A 15,768-nucleotide genomic window follows, 5' to 3' on the forward strand; every position below is an offset into this window, starting at 1 on the left:
AGAGCGTTTTTAATCGCAGAACATCTTTTTCGACTCCAACGAATCTACGGTATGTTTTGTTCGTCTGGCGTAGTTATGTCCCTCCCTTGAAAACGCTTATAGTGACGTTTATCCTCCGTGTACGTTGCCATCACTAAGTATCAGAAGTAAAAAAATATAAATACAAGTCATATAGCTATGTCCGTCATAGAAATACAACCTAGCATTTTGTTGTTTGAACGATTCTTACTTAAATAATAATTAGTAGTTTTCAATGGAACCTATAAAAATAAAACGAAACTATCATTTTTGTATGTTTTTACTGTGACTTACGCAATTCAAAGTAATATTTAAATCGCCTCGTCGATTAATTAATATCTAAAGTCTCACTATTTCCAAACAAATTGTGAACTTAAAGAAGAAGGCAATGTAAACTAAGCTTAGTTCTTATTGTGTGTATACAGCACTTCTACGTTAAATATTTATGCCAAAATGTTTTCAAAAACTACAAAGTGACGAGTGTACAAACTAAATTAAGCAGAATTGATTACAATATTTATAGAGAAACATAAATAGATAACAAAAATAAGTTGTAAAAATATACCAATCTGAGGAAGCCGGTTGAGATTTACTACCGAATCCTTTCATGTAGCTCAGTACCAGTACTGAGCTTCACACTACGTATACAGGGATACTTTCATTATTCACATAATCTTAAGAATATTTTAATATCCGACCTTTTTAATTTACGCCCTTAATTTTACAAAGGTCAGAAATAACGTCGTTTAATTAACTTTTGAACATTTTCGTCGCTACGCTGCCTCGTATTTAGCTCAGCTTGCTGTGAAAAGTGGACGGAAGTAGCAATAAAACGACTGATTTAAATACTGTAGCTTGCAGCGGAGATTTTTTCGTGTTGTCTCGCGTGGCACGGTCGCAGTGATTTATTTATTTATCTTCTCTTTGCATTGAAGCTGCGTCTTCAGCGACTCTCAATAACTATACTGGTTAGGATTTCAACTAGTATTTGTTTCAAATTAGTTTCAATAAATATTTATTTTAACGCACAGAGAGTAACCATTTAGAAATTCGTAGCGACAAACAGCTTATATTTCCAGAGTACTACTACTTGTATATCGCTCACATACGAACAGTTGCTCGTTCGCTTGCTCGTGTTCACCATGTTGAGTGGTAACATTGGAAAGAGTAATTCGTGTAGACCTTACCGTACAGACCGTAGAGCCTTATACGCCATCACATGTACTCACTAGATTTAACTTATTACATACATATTTATTGAGAAAGTTACAGCATCAACTTTAGATTAGCACTTAAAATTAATATCTGATGTGGGTAACATTCAGAGTGATACGTCTTTAAAGGTGTAAACAACATTGAATGAACTATACCTCGGTGAATAAATACAGGAAGAGTTATCCTACACTTACTATTAAACGTGGCTGAAAAACCAAAGCCTGGCTAAGACTTAAGCAGTTAACTCGATGAATAGAAGCATGTTTAGTTTGCAGTTTCATCATCAGTACACGTAGTCGGTGAGCTTTTTGGGCTCATGTTGGTAAACCTGACGTGATAGCCGATACTGGGCGTGTTTATCGTTCATTAACTGTTTACTGAAACGGTAAGTATATTATTAATGTTAATATTGAAAAACAACGCTCTATTAGAGTGTCGTGTGGAAATAAAACAAAAGACTTTATAGAGGTTCCGATCTAAGCGAGGCGTCTCTCGCGTCCGCCACACTTCCTGAGACGCAACCGCTACATGCTCGACACAATGTTCCACAGGCTTGGAAATCCGGTAGAATATCTTCTAAAGTGCACGAGATACTATATTATTTTGTACTCTTTATACTAAACATAACACACGAAGAAATGTTTACATTCAAAACATAATTAGTAAATTGCTACCAATCAATAAACCTGTCCAAATGGTAGTGTATTGTTATTTTTGGGGACTTGCCTTCTCACAGTTTTCGATCGAGGCATTAAAGGCTGCAGATTTGTTCATAGCACTGTTATTACAAAAGAAAATGAAAAAAGCAGACAAAAATTACAGAATACTTACATTAATAAATACAAACTATAGTACATACACGTATCGTAGGTACTTTTACCTGCAATTTGGATTTAATATACTATGTTTCTCTATTAAAATACATAAGTATTAAGTATATAAATACATAGTAAAAAATATATTTTTATTTTTTTCACAAAACGCTTTGTATGACGTCCGGTTAGTATGACGTGTTTGTCAATTCCCTTTGATGTCATTATAAACGGATTCCACTGTAAGTATTATGAATCGAAGTATTGGGTCTCTGAAGTAGCGGATAAAAGTACTTACAGGTGTAAATCCGTATGCGATATCGTGAAAGACGTGTAGTGTAATATAATAGAGCGGGAACAGCGCAAGAAGCTCGTTCCATTGTTAACTCGTGGTAATGCGGCGATTACTTTTTTTTAAATCTTCGGTATATACCGAGCAGCTGATGCTAGCGATTTATTTATTTATATGCAGAAACTGTATATGAGAAAGTAACTCTGTCTGTCTGATTATCTGCTACGCGTTCACGGACAATTCACTGAACCGAATTAGCGGAAATTTGGTATACAGGCTGAAAGCCCAAGAGACGACATAGGTTAGTTTTTTATATCTAACTAATCACCGAAAGGATTTTGATGAAATTTGTTACAAATCTAGCTTGAACCCCAGGGACGGTACTTTATCTTTACTTCAGCCTTCTTAAGAGGTAAATTTGGGGATGATGAGTTGTATGCAAATTCTTCAGTTTTGAAGATGAAAATGTACGAATGGGTATGTAGAATTAGGCTCCAATGGAGGCTACGCAGGGAATGGATAAAACTCAAAAAAATAATTATTTTAACTTTTTAAGTTGCGTGTAAATTCATTCAAGTGATATTTCCTTTGTTTTTAAAGATAAAAAATTGAATCATTATACAAAATAACAAATTATATTAATTCAATATATAGATCTGCTGTGGATCAAACGTTTGCTTTGCAGTCCAACAGTGTCCTCGCTAGGCTTACGCTGCTTCCTAATAATTTATATTTTTTATCTAAATTTTAGCATGTATTATTGTTTTAAAATGATCGAAACGGTAAAATAGCACGATGGCGATGGATTTGACTTGTGGCATAAATGAGAAATCAATTTCAATATTCATTATTTTCTTCGTCTGTTCTTGTAAAGTATGTGTTTGTGTTATTTGTGTTTGTGCTAATTATTCTTTCAGAACCATCTTCTATCCTAGAAAGAAAAAGGTAAGACGAGACGTATAAACTAATAGCAATTTTATGAGGAAGTTTAAATCTTTCGTGTTTGACGCGTATTTACATTGCAGTTAAGTATTGAGGACGAGATTGCCTCTTCTGGGACTCATCAGGACTTCGTCAACTCATCGTGCAATGTTATCACAAAATTCCTTTGAAAATTCCTTTTAAAGTTTGAAGTTGTAGCACTGCTAAAATGTGAAGATTTCCTTAACATATAAGTTGTCGTTGAGAAGCGATACGTCAACTTCCGGTGGTACTGTCGGTAGCGTTGGAAACTTTCACAAAATAATTACTACAGAATAAACATGATGATTGATATAATTTTTACAAAACCCTTTAAAAATTTTGAACGGATTCTGTTATTACTAATATTTTGACGTTATAAATATGACGCGGTAACGAGCTGTAGCCGCAGTAATGAGCTATTCCACCGCCAAACTTATTAATATTCTGTACTGATTTCCAGTTTCAAGAGTGAGGGAATCCCCCAGTGTGTATTTTCTGATGTTTTATTTTGTGCATAGATGCGTATGATCCTTGGCGATGCTTGGCGGTTTATTGATGGCGTACGGTATAGTTTTCAAATATCTTACAGTGGCAATGTATGTCAGGGTAAACTGCTATCGAGCAGTCCATTTTCCGTCTGCCTTCCTATTGCAAGTAAAAACAGAAAACAGAATACATATCGATAATAACGGGACTTCTTAACCTAATTAGCATGGATTACGTTAATAAATCAAAACTAATCATATTTACGTATACTACAACCTCACTATTATGAACAAGATTTAACAGTAACGGCCGGAGAGTTAATTAAGTCAAACGTAATAAAAATATCACCTCGGGGATCGTATCTGTACATGAACATTTCTGTCTGAGTATAAGCTGTCTGCACGCAACGTGCGAAACGTATGTACTTCGTTCTTTAAAGGATTTTCATCAACAAACAAGATTTTCAACAATTTAACAAATGAACATAAATTATACTGAACGTAATAATCTTTACATATTTAAATGAAATAGAAATGTTTCCCATGACATCTAAAGTATACATACATATGTAGAGAATAACTATCCTAAAGCAAATATAACGAATACGTGATATGCTGTAATTTAAATAATATATCGTTTGAAATTGAAATAAACAAATACACGCAGAGAGATGTATTCCATGTTATTTTTTTTCTGCAATAATTACAAGTCTCAATGAGATTGAAAATGTTATGTATAATTATGACCGACATGCTATGTCCGCAACATTTAAATACTGCTGTCCTTTTGACACGAAAGTAAATATTTAACAAGCGCACTTTGTAACTGGTCATTGAATTTATTGTTTACTGTGTTTTAAATTCGAAATTCCTTTGTCAGCTCGGGTGTTTAAATAACTGAACTCGACTAAGGCTCTCGCGCTTAAACGCTTTGTAAAATAAACCTGACACAAACTCGTGGATTTTAATTACGATGACTGTTATGACTATTGAGATCATGTAAATGTCTCCTCTCTCCCAAACCAAATTAGTTGTCATTTTAATCCGTAAATACTTTAATTTAAGCAACCTAATAAGCAACCAAAAATAAGGTAAAGCATCTTACTGTAATGGTGTTTAGTGTCCAAAAACAAATCTATTAGATCACGTAACGCGCTTTTCTCCATAGTCTTGTTTCTTTAACGACTCTGCACAAAAAACTTACCTCATGGTTCGGCCATATGATGAAATAAAGTTACGCTCTACATACTTACTGTGTGATTAAGGCTTTTCAAACTAATGTCGAATAACCCACAAAAATCACGTATATATTATCTACAGCACCACTAATTAACTTTATAAGGAAACAGATATTGTCTCCTTAAGGTCCACAGCGTGAAGTTGTATATTTTGCGCACTTACACAATGAGCGGAATGCCCAAGCCAAAAGGGTAATTCAAGTTAGGACTACTAGTTCTTGCACTCCACCGTACACACCCACCATACAGGCTACACCATGGTCATTGCCGAACATAGCTAAGTCGTTTATTGTGGTTGATTCTTGCATCCCATGTTATCATTATAGTATAACGTTTTACGTTGAACTTTCACGTCCCAGTATATTCCAATAAATGTTTGCATGAATAGCGATGCTAATACTTGATATCCGCAAGCGGCGCGCGGAGCCGGCGGCGCGCCTGATCCCTTCGCGGCAACTTTGATATTTCCGCAACATACTAGCTCACATTCGTGGTAGATGAGAATTTTAAATTTATTATTACCAAATAGGAAAGAACTACATCAAACATTTTTATCTTTGAGAATTTAGATTTTTTCATTAAATCAAAAGATAAAGTATTTTTTTGAATTCAATATTGAAGTATTACACTTGTTGATTGTCAAAAAAAGTTTACTGTCCTCCTGAGAAGAACCAGCGAAAGAAATTCGGCGAAACTTTTCTTTGTGTGCTATCTTGTTTTTTAAATTTTATTTAAATGTAATTTTTATCAGCATACGTCACATTATCAAGTACTACATTAGGCGAGGCGACAACCGATACTTTAATTTCATTCAAATTGTTTCGTAAATAAACTTTGGGATCTTTAGTAGTACATCAGTTTTTACACATTAAAATTTGGAGTAATAAATTGGATACATTTAGTTTTTATCTTTACTATTTGATAGCAAATTATTGATGCTAACTTGCTACTTCTGAAAGAGCATTGTTTACATACAATCAAATGCTCCTCCCGCCTGTAAGTAACCCTAATCACCACAGATATTATTATTAGCCATTTCATATATCGCCAGTAAGTTGCGATCCCGTGTGTTGTCCCGTTCCTCGACCCGCCTGGCGGGTTATATTGAGCCCTACTGCGACTTACGGCTACTTGAACTCGTCAACGTATAATTTAAAGCATAAACTCAGTAAAATCGGAATCATACTAGCATCGTTCGTAGCGTTCTCGCGGTTGGCTTGAGCGAAAATTACATATCTATCTAATTACACGTATATAGGATATTGTTAATTAAAATGAGTCGGTAAACAGATTTTATGTTACATTTTACGCATACTATAATGCTTAAACTTTCAAAGGGACGGAAAAACATTTGACGATTTGCTGCGATTCACATGTAAAGACATGTTCAAGACCCTCGAAGAAATTGCTTTAAAAGACATAAATGCTAAAAATTAATTCGTGTATTATTAAAACTTTGTTGAATTAAAACTAATTTACAAGTATCAATGTCAACCAAAATTCTATTTTCAAGTCTGTGTCGTTCATTCGTGAGACTTGGCAGGGGTCTTCCTTATAATATTACAAAGACGTTTACTGAAATTGGTTTCCGGAAAATATATCTACAACTTGCAGCCGTCAAATTTGAAAACACTGTCGTTTATAAATAACCAATTAAGTGCAACGGAGATGCCAATACTTTCTATGATATGCTAGGTATTGACTACCATAGCCCAAGCTGAAATCGACGTAGTATCAAATGGTTAAGTTCTATACCATTATTGACAAAGTCATGTGACACAACGGAAACCCTGCGAATTATTTTTATAAAGAAGAAAATTGGCATTATTAATTAATCCTAACACGCTAAAACGAAACATTGCAGATCGTGTCGCACGTTCAACTTCAAATATGATCGTTACTCGATCAGATAATGCACGGCTGCGGACAAAGTGGCTTATAATACTGTCACAATACCGAAGTATTCAAAAGTTTTTGTGTTTCACACAACAAATTCAAGAGACCTGTTTAATATTTAGTACAAAAATGACGAGGTAAAGTTTGCGGGGCAGTAAGTTGTGTAAGTAGCTTCTCCGACCTACAAACTTTATCAAACGAAGCCGTTTTTGACTGAGTGGTGATATGGGCGCGGTCCTCAGGCAAGGTACACAAACTTTACTAACGCCCTTATATAGGCTGGACCAACTGGCTGGCTATTTCAATCCACCAGAAATTCAGGGTGTCTCAAAAGTGTGTGTGCCACGTGTGTGTGTGTGTGTGAGTTTAAGTGAGTAACACCACTACGACTTGTTCAAAAATCTAAGATTGAGAGCCAATGAGGTAAAGTTATTAAGTTTTAAAAAAAGTTATCTTAAAAAACCTGCTGGCCATGGAAAGACACTCGCTTTATTAATCGACTTTTTGCCCCCTCTCAGTCTCAGTCTCAGTGTAAGAAAGAAAGCAAGAAAGAGTAACAGTAACCTCGAACATGTGCGGTCTAGCAGTTTAATATTCCTTTTCGCCTAGATTAACTTTTGTGCACCTGTAGGAGCGTCGTATGCAGACAAAGGTACGGTTTAGTCACTCACTTTGAAACTAAAGCACCTTTGCCCGACGGCAAAATGATTTTTTCTTGAAACAAAGTTGTATAATGAACTGCGGTCTTCGATTATATAAAACATCAAAAATAACTCGTCGATGGTTGATGCGTCCCGAGTGAAGTCCCTGAAAACAACTGCGGTTTCTGGCTGTGGCGTTGCTTGATGATAGACGTCACCTTGCAGGGAGAACCTCGTGATTGCATACAAAGAAATATTATGCACGACAATAAAAAAATCCGAAATCGAAAAATAAATAAATAAAAGGAACACAATGAATTTGATGATGCAATGTGGCGATATGTGATGCAATCAAAAGTAACACGTCCCTGTTTGATGTAGCTCAATATTTGCGTACATGGCTCCACATGTGGTTCGTTGACTTGCGTCGCACAGAGCACGTACCGCACACATAGCCGAACAGTTGTAAATTAGCGGCTTCAGATTTCCACTTAGCTGCTAATTAGATTCTTATAAATATCTAATATTAAACTAAAATGAGCACCAACTGGCACCAATTTTGCTGATCTTCGACTTCATTTAGTCCATACGCTCACATTTCTAACATCTTTAAAATTGGTTTTGATGTTATTGTAGGTAGACTTCCGATTTCGTAAAGCTTGACTCACAATAATTGATCTTCCCTGGCCTCAGTACGTCGTTTAATGCTTATTCTGGTCTTTTTTTAAAGAACTGATTTCTTGAAACCTAGTCCAGGTCCTCTGAACAGTAGAACGACTGGCCCGAACCATTCCGACACATAACATTGAGTATAGCCTTTATGAAGAAGAGTCACTATATTATTACCAGCGATAATTGACTTGTCTGCCATATTACAGTATAGAATTAGACACAAACAAACCAATTTAAACAATTTTACATCAACATCAAATCATTCAAATTACAAAAACCATTTTTTTATTTATTTATAGCACCATATCTAAACACAAACTGCGATCAAATGTTTTAATTACATTTTCAAATTTATAACATTTTATTTTACTTTTTAGTACTTTTTAAGAAATACGTAAACAAATGTTTGTAATTAATTGAATCCATATAATACCAATTTTGCTTAAGAATTTAATAGTTATACAGAAAAGTTATAGGAGACCGTTATTTTTCTTGCAAATGGGTGTATATTAATAATTCTTTGCAGATGCCTTTGTCCCGTTCTGAGAACTGCGTTCTGGAACGGTTCTTTGAGCCAATATCAATTATTAATTTATTTATTATAAGCGCCTTTAAATTTACTAGTAATAAATGTCACGATGTCGAGAGACGGGGGTGCAAAAACAGTTCGTAGAAACTCGCTTCAAATAAAATTGGACGACGTTTAATATTTTAAACGAAATTTAAATAGTACCAACATGGAGGTATACCGAAACCCGCGCAAAATCATTAAAATCGGTTCATTAGCAGTACAGTTATAGTGGAATATACTATTATATTTAAACCAGTTCGGCCCTATCCTTTTATTTCCGGTACTAGGTGAAAAACCACTCGGGGAAAAAATAGTGCCTGTCAAAATGATTACCATACAAATATAAAAAAAATATTTTAAAGAGAGATAACATTTTTTTAACAAATTTCCTCGTTGTTTTGCGATTGATAGTAATGACATCAGTATCATATCCGCAACGACGCTTCGTCGAGGAGAACATATACGTTGTTGCTATTAATGATCAGCTATTTGTTAGGAGCAGGGTTTGAAATTAGATTATCGATAGAAATAGAATATTCAATTACTTATAGAAAAATCGCGAGAATTACTTTTTCGCTTTTCACAATTTCTCGTTTCTGGTTTTAGCAATACCTGCCTTATCTACTCGTGCTCAATGACATAACGTTTGAAATAAAGCTTCATAGTCTTGGACCACTTGCCGAATGACATGATAAATACCGAATTTTGACAATAAATGGCGGAGAATGAGGATGAAACGTATGAAACATATTTGTTGTAATGATTAGGTTTATTTACAATAAACCAGCGTTGGTGTTTTTCATTTAACATTTAGCTTATGCCGTCATTATGGTTCTAATGATTTCGAATTGATTTTATAGAAAGGAAGACCAGGCTAGAGAGAGAGATTATAGTGGGTTACCGCCGAATATTTCCCACCTATATATTTATTTATATATATATATATTAATTTCTGTAAGGTAAAACCGAAATATTAATTACAAATCAATATAAAATATCTGATATTTGTGTCGTTATAATCCCGATCAAAACGTTCCAGTGCAAAAACACGACAGGCACAACATCTTAGAACTCGTTGGTTGCGCATTGGCGGTGCAAGGAATGGTTTATATTGTCGTAGTGCTGATATCTGTAGTCGAGGATATTATCGCGTCCATCAGTGGTCCACATCTGCCTGTCTGTATATATGTATAAAATGTATTAGTGTGTCGCTTTAAATACTAATTACCGAATGATATTTTCGTTATTTATTTTTTAATGAGAGCCGAGATGGCCCAGTGGTTAGAACGCGTGCATCTTAACCGATGATTTCGGTTTCAAACCCAGGCAGGCACCACTGAATTTTCATGTGCTTAATTTGTCTTTATAATTCATCTCGTGCTCGGTGGTGAAGGAAAACATCGCGAGGAAACCTGCATGTGTCTAATTTCAACGAAATTCTGCCACATGTGTATTCCACCAACCCGCATTGGAGCAGCGTGGTGGAATACGCTCCAAAAACCTTCTCCTCAAAGGGAGAGGAGACAGCCCAGCAGTGGGAAATTTACAGGCTGTTGGTGTTGATATGTTTTGTATTTAAAAAAATATTTCTCCAAGTGCAACAAGTTTAAAGACAGTATCGGCGAGCGCGCCCCGTACTCGCGTTACACTACATCGTGTTTTATATTCAAGCAACATACGAGTCGTGTTGGAGCACGCTGTGCTATCGGGAGGGGAAACGCAATAGCTACGGATTATTGTTTAAGTTTTGTAAACGTTAAACGGAGCAACCGAGCTCTGCTCGCTTTGTACGTTAAAAAGTTTAAAGTGAGTTATTATAATGTTACGAAACAGCAAGAAACATAAAATACATAGATGATGCTGATGTCGACAAAAAACTCAATTCAATTTTTATTAAACCTCAGGATGTGGGGCAAATTGGGTAGTCACTCGTCGTAAATCTAACAAATATAACTCGCTAATTCAAACATTGCATTGCGTGTGGAAAAAGTAATATTCCAAATGAAAGCAAATACCGATATGGAAATTGATTCACAAAACAAAATCTCGTTATTGGATTCCACAAAACGATAAAAGCGGGCGCGTTGCAGCTGCCGTGAGTACTTCGGGGGAGCCTTGGACGTAGTTGTTATTCTATCTTGTCTATATTTTCAACGGGAGGAATATACGTCATAGGGAATATTTGATCTCGTACGGTCTGCCGCCGGCCGCAGGCCTGAAACATTTTCAAATCGGATATTCTCTCCACGTGTGATTTTACAGACCGCCGCGTGGAGCTGCCTGGCCTGCCAAGTATGACTTTCGCACTTCAAACTTTGTCCGACTCTCCTGAAGCGATTACTCTTGTATTTCTGTGTTATGTTTACCGCTATTTCAAAAATGCTGCGTTAAGATGTTCACAACGTGTTTGATCAGCTTTATATTTAATCTAGACAACAAATGTACTTCAAACGTATTTCGCCGTCACTCTATGAGGAGCAAAGCAACGGAAGATAAAGTCATTACAAATTTCAATAATTGAATGCAACGGCGGTTTTCAGAACGAGCGGCGACGTTCATTCAATTAAATAAGAAACATTTGGCGGTAATGGTGGGACTGGTAATGAAAACGGCCTCGCACGCTCGAGTTGCGCTCAAATCTTCCGGCGTTTCCTGCGACACTCGTCTACTGAATGCATAGGAGTGCATGACGCTTGTGATGATTGTGGCACTTGAACGTGTACAGCAACAGTACAGTACAGCCCAACACTGATAGCTCAACATTTCCAAGGCTGGGCAATGGGCATATGCCGCCGCTGAACACAAATCTCTTTCGGATTCTCATCTGTTACAATGTAAATTATAATATAATCAGATATCTGTAAGTTTAATTTTAATCTGTCTTATTTATAATTTATATACTTATTTATGACAAAAGGGAGTTTTACTTCTTGGTGCTTGTCACAAAATGATATCAAAGAATTGGCAAAGTAAAATTTGTACAATTAAAAAAAACAAAATAAACATATCGGTTATGTTCGTCTTGTTGCTATACTCTTTCATCTCGTGAAAATTGAATTGCCTTACCTATATAACAATTGAAGGCAGATAAAACAATTGATTTTGTTGAGCGCGGTTTGCTGGTCGCCGATCGGACTAGCTTGTTCTACGTATTTTTTCATTTCGTATGTCAAGATAATCAAATTGATCATTGATACTATATACTTTATGATAAGAGCCTGGATAGCGTGTCCCAAAAATGGTTCATTATGCTCATTGCGAGTAGAAGTGTCTGTGTCGTTCACATGGTTTTCTGTTCATAGCACTCGTAAGAAGCACCGCCACCGCCACCGCCACCGCTTCTGGAATAACCCGAGTCACTTATTAACCCGGACATAGTGCATGGGCGTAAATGTAAACCTGTGGTCAGTTTCACTTCACGTTTAAACAATTAACTAATTATAACAAAATAATAAGAATGTATTATGCAATGATTATAAGAGCCGCCCAATAGGGACGGAACTGAATTAATTATACTTTTTAATTCATACTTTATAGATCAAGATAAAATAAAACAGAAGCTCTTTAGCAATATAAAAAACTGGACACGACCGCGCAAGAGCTTAAAGTTACACACAAAGTATTTAATTCCGAGTGCTGCATTCGATAAATTTCCACACGATGCGAGGATTTTTGCTACGAGTCAAGTCGCTCATTACAATGATTACGTACCGATAGTACTGGTAGAGTAGCAAACGTACTATTTTAAATATGTTATTACATAGTGTTTAGGAAAAAAAAAATAGTTGATCATAATTTATGTCTTAAAATAACCATATCCTCCTTGCCGGAAGTTATCACTTTGATAGCCGATTGGAGAGATCTCATGCACAGGAATAATTAATTTCACGTATATCCCGAGATGTAAATTCTAATACTTCGAACTTCCTGATATTGAAATATTACTAAAAAAAATCCTAAAAAATCTACACTCTCCCGAACAACCTAACAAGCTAGCCTCTAGCTCAGCCTCACGAAAGCTGTTTCTGGTTAAAGTGAGTTTTTTCAACAATAAATTATAAACGAAACCGTTTTACCGGATAAAGTAAAAAAATAAGATCAGTAACTACAGTGCACACGTGAACAATGTAGTAGCAATCGAAGATATACGTATCTCAGAACCTTGACCCGCGTGAAAGTTTATCAAGTTCATGTTATTCGAAGTAAAATATCGGCTGAGTTGTGATATCGTAATATGATCTTAGAGCAAAGTGATATTTAAAGTAGCGTAAAATATAAATAAATATAATATTTAATCTTAAACTCGTCTAATGTCCGGTCAAGAGCAAGAAGCATAGACAAAACTTGTTATAACACTTGGTGGCAGTTCAACGTGCAAACCCTTCTCATTAGGTACCACACTTACATTACATTGGCGACGATAGGAATGCGTATTATTTCTTACAGCGCGAATGATGGTGACCACTTACCCTCAGGTGGATCATAAGTCCGTACCCCTTCCTTCGTTTTATAAAACGACCAAAATAATTGATTTCATAGTTATATGAAATGTCGAGACAAAACATCCAACCCAAACAGAACCACGTACGAACGTCTAATACGATATGACGATAACCATTCCATTCTTGAAACGAATATTTTGGTTCAATGTCATTCGATCTAATAAGATAATGAGTGGATAATATAAATATCCGGCAGAGGCCCATTGCGGGGCGAAGGCACGTAAAACAGTTTTGAAACATATAGTAATGTATGTTAATGTGCTGCAGAGACGCCGGCGTTTCAGCTTATCTTGTAAAGTATATTCAGGAATCGCCGGCTCGCCAGCGCTGCATCGATTCCTGCGACCTCGCAACTTTTACTATCATCGGTCCTTCTTCCAATGACAGATGTAATTTAGGTCTTGAATTATTAAATAAAATCGTATGTGTTCGCGCTACAAGTCCAAAAGAAACAAACGAATGAATGAGCAATTTAAATTCTAATTTTGCCTGAAATCAAGAGTAATTTACTCGTCCTTATAGTCTATACTGCGTCATTTCTTCGAACTTTTTTAACAAATAGTAATTTATTTTGTACAAATATAAATAATAATATGCCGAAGAGAGGTAGGAGTGCGAGGCATCACAGTGAACCGAATACAAGTTGCCGGTAGTGCGAAGCAGCACGTGTATTTGTTAAAATATCAAAATGTGAAAGCAATTTTACCATCCAAAATTTGATTTGGTTTTTTCCTTCATAAATATTTCCTGCGTGCTCCGTCCTCCTTTGATTTCATATTCTGAGATAATTACAATAAAACAAAGACGCCCGCCGTAGCACACCATTAAGTAGCCGATTATAACACCGAGCCAACCGCGCTTGTGCTTACAATAACTTCTCTAATTACTTCTCAACAAATGATTACGTGATGTTTCATGCTGTACTTTATCCTGCTACCATTTATTATATTTGTTTTTTGTGTATTTTTAGAAGACTTCTCTGACTTTTTGTCTTACACTAACCGCAGTTTGGCCAAACTTAAAAAAATACCGGCCCAGTGCGAATCGGATTCGCGCACGATGGGCCCGCACCATTGACTACGTAAACAACAGTAGGTACACCAATTTCATATTGGGTGCAGTCCTTAAAAACTGCATAACGTAAATAAATATAAGTAAATGTTCTGTAAAATATTTAATTATCACATAAAACTAAATATTTTGTGAATATTTCAAGTACCTACCTGTTACCATTTATTGATATTGAGCAAAAATAGGCAAAAATGGCGTTTTTTGTGTGGGAGCCCCCTTAAATATTTATTTTATTTTATTTTAGTATTTGTTGTTATAGCGGCAACAGAAATGCATAATTTATTTAAATTTCAACTGTCTACCTATCGCTGTTTTTGAGATACAGCCTGGTGACAGACAGGCGACAAACGGACGGACAGACAACAAAGTCTTAGTAATAGGGTCCGGTTTTTATCTTTTGGGCACAGAACCCAAAATAAGATATACGCCCAAAAAGACGTAAGTTTGCGCGCTAACTGCTGAAAAAAACACCATTTGTCGTATCTCCACAATTTGAGAACATTCCGTTAGCCGCCACAGCTAGTATCGGAATACTTGGCGTCGATGTTTCGAGCCTCGTTCAGTTCCGCGGTCAATTGGAAGGCAAAGCCAAATTGGCATCAAAAAAGCTCGGTGTGCTCAGCAAGGCAAGACAGTATTTCACGTCGGCCCATCGTCTAAGACTCTACAAGGCATAAATTCGGCCACACATGGAGTACTGCTCTCATCTCTGGGCGGGTGCTCTCCAGCACCAGCTCCTTCCATTTGACCGTATCCAAAGTAGAGCGGCTCGAGTTATTGACGATCAAGCCCTTTCCGATCTGCTTGATCCTTTGGCTCTGCGTAGAGATGTTGGATCGCTCTGCATCTTCTACATGATTTATCACGGGGAATGTTTCGAGGAATTGTTCGGATTAATCCCAGCTGCTGAATTTCACCTTCAGATAAAATTCCAAAATCTCGTCAAAATTCCAAATATCACCCGCACCACCTAGATGTCCGAAAATCCACAACAGCGCGATTTTTAAGACACTTTCTGCCTCGCACAACCACTCTGTGGAACCAGCTTTCGCCGGCGGTTTTTCCGAACCGATACGACTTGGGAACCTTCAAAAAAAAAGCGTACTCCTTCCTGAAAGGCCGGCAACGCACCTGCAAGCCCCCCGGTGTTGCAGATGTCCATGGGCGGTGGTTGTCACTTTCCATCAGGTGAGCCTCCTGCTCGTTTGCCATCTCTAACATAAATAAAACGTAATTTAATGTGGAGGAAGAGATTCGACGAGTAGTCTACTAACCTACCTCCATACGCGGCCGCGTCTGCAAACCATAATATCGTTTCAGGCGTTGTGATACTTATTTCGATGTAGATCACTTTGATTGAGGAATTCCACGATTTCAAATATGTTTATTATG

At 36.5% G+C, this 15,768-nt stretch overlaps 1 protein-coding gene across 1 annotated transcript in view; it reads left to right on the plus strand.

Moving 5' to 3' along the window:
• LOC113404129 (alpha-mannosidase 2) overlaps window positions 1–15,768 on the plus strand; it is a 69,073-nt gene that overhangs the window by 17,716 nt on the left and 35,589 nt on the right. The window lies entirely within an intron of this gene.

The sequence above is a fragment of the Vanessa tameamea genome, chromosome Z (assembly GCF_037043105.1).
Source record: "Vanessa tameamea isolate UH-Manoa-2023 chromosome Z, ilVanTame1 primary haplotype, whole genome shotgun sequence".
NCBI classification, from domain to species: Eukaryota; Metazoa; Arthropoda; class Insecta; order Lepidoptera; family Nymphalidae; genus Vanessa; species Vanessa tameamea.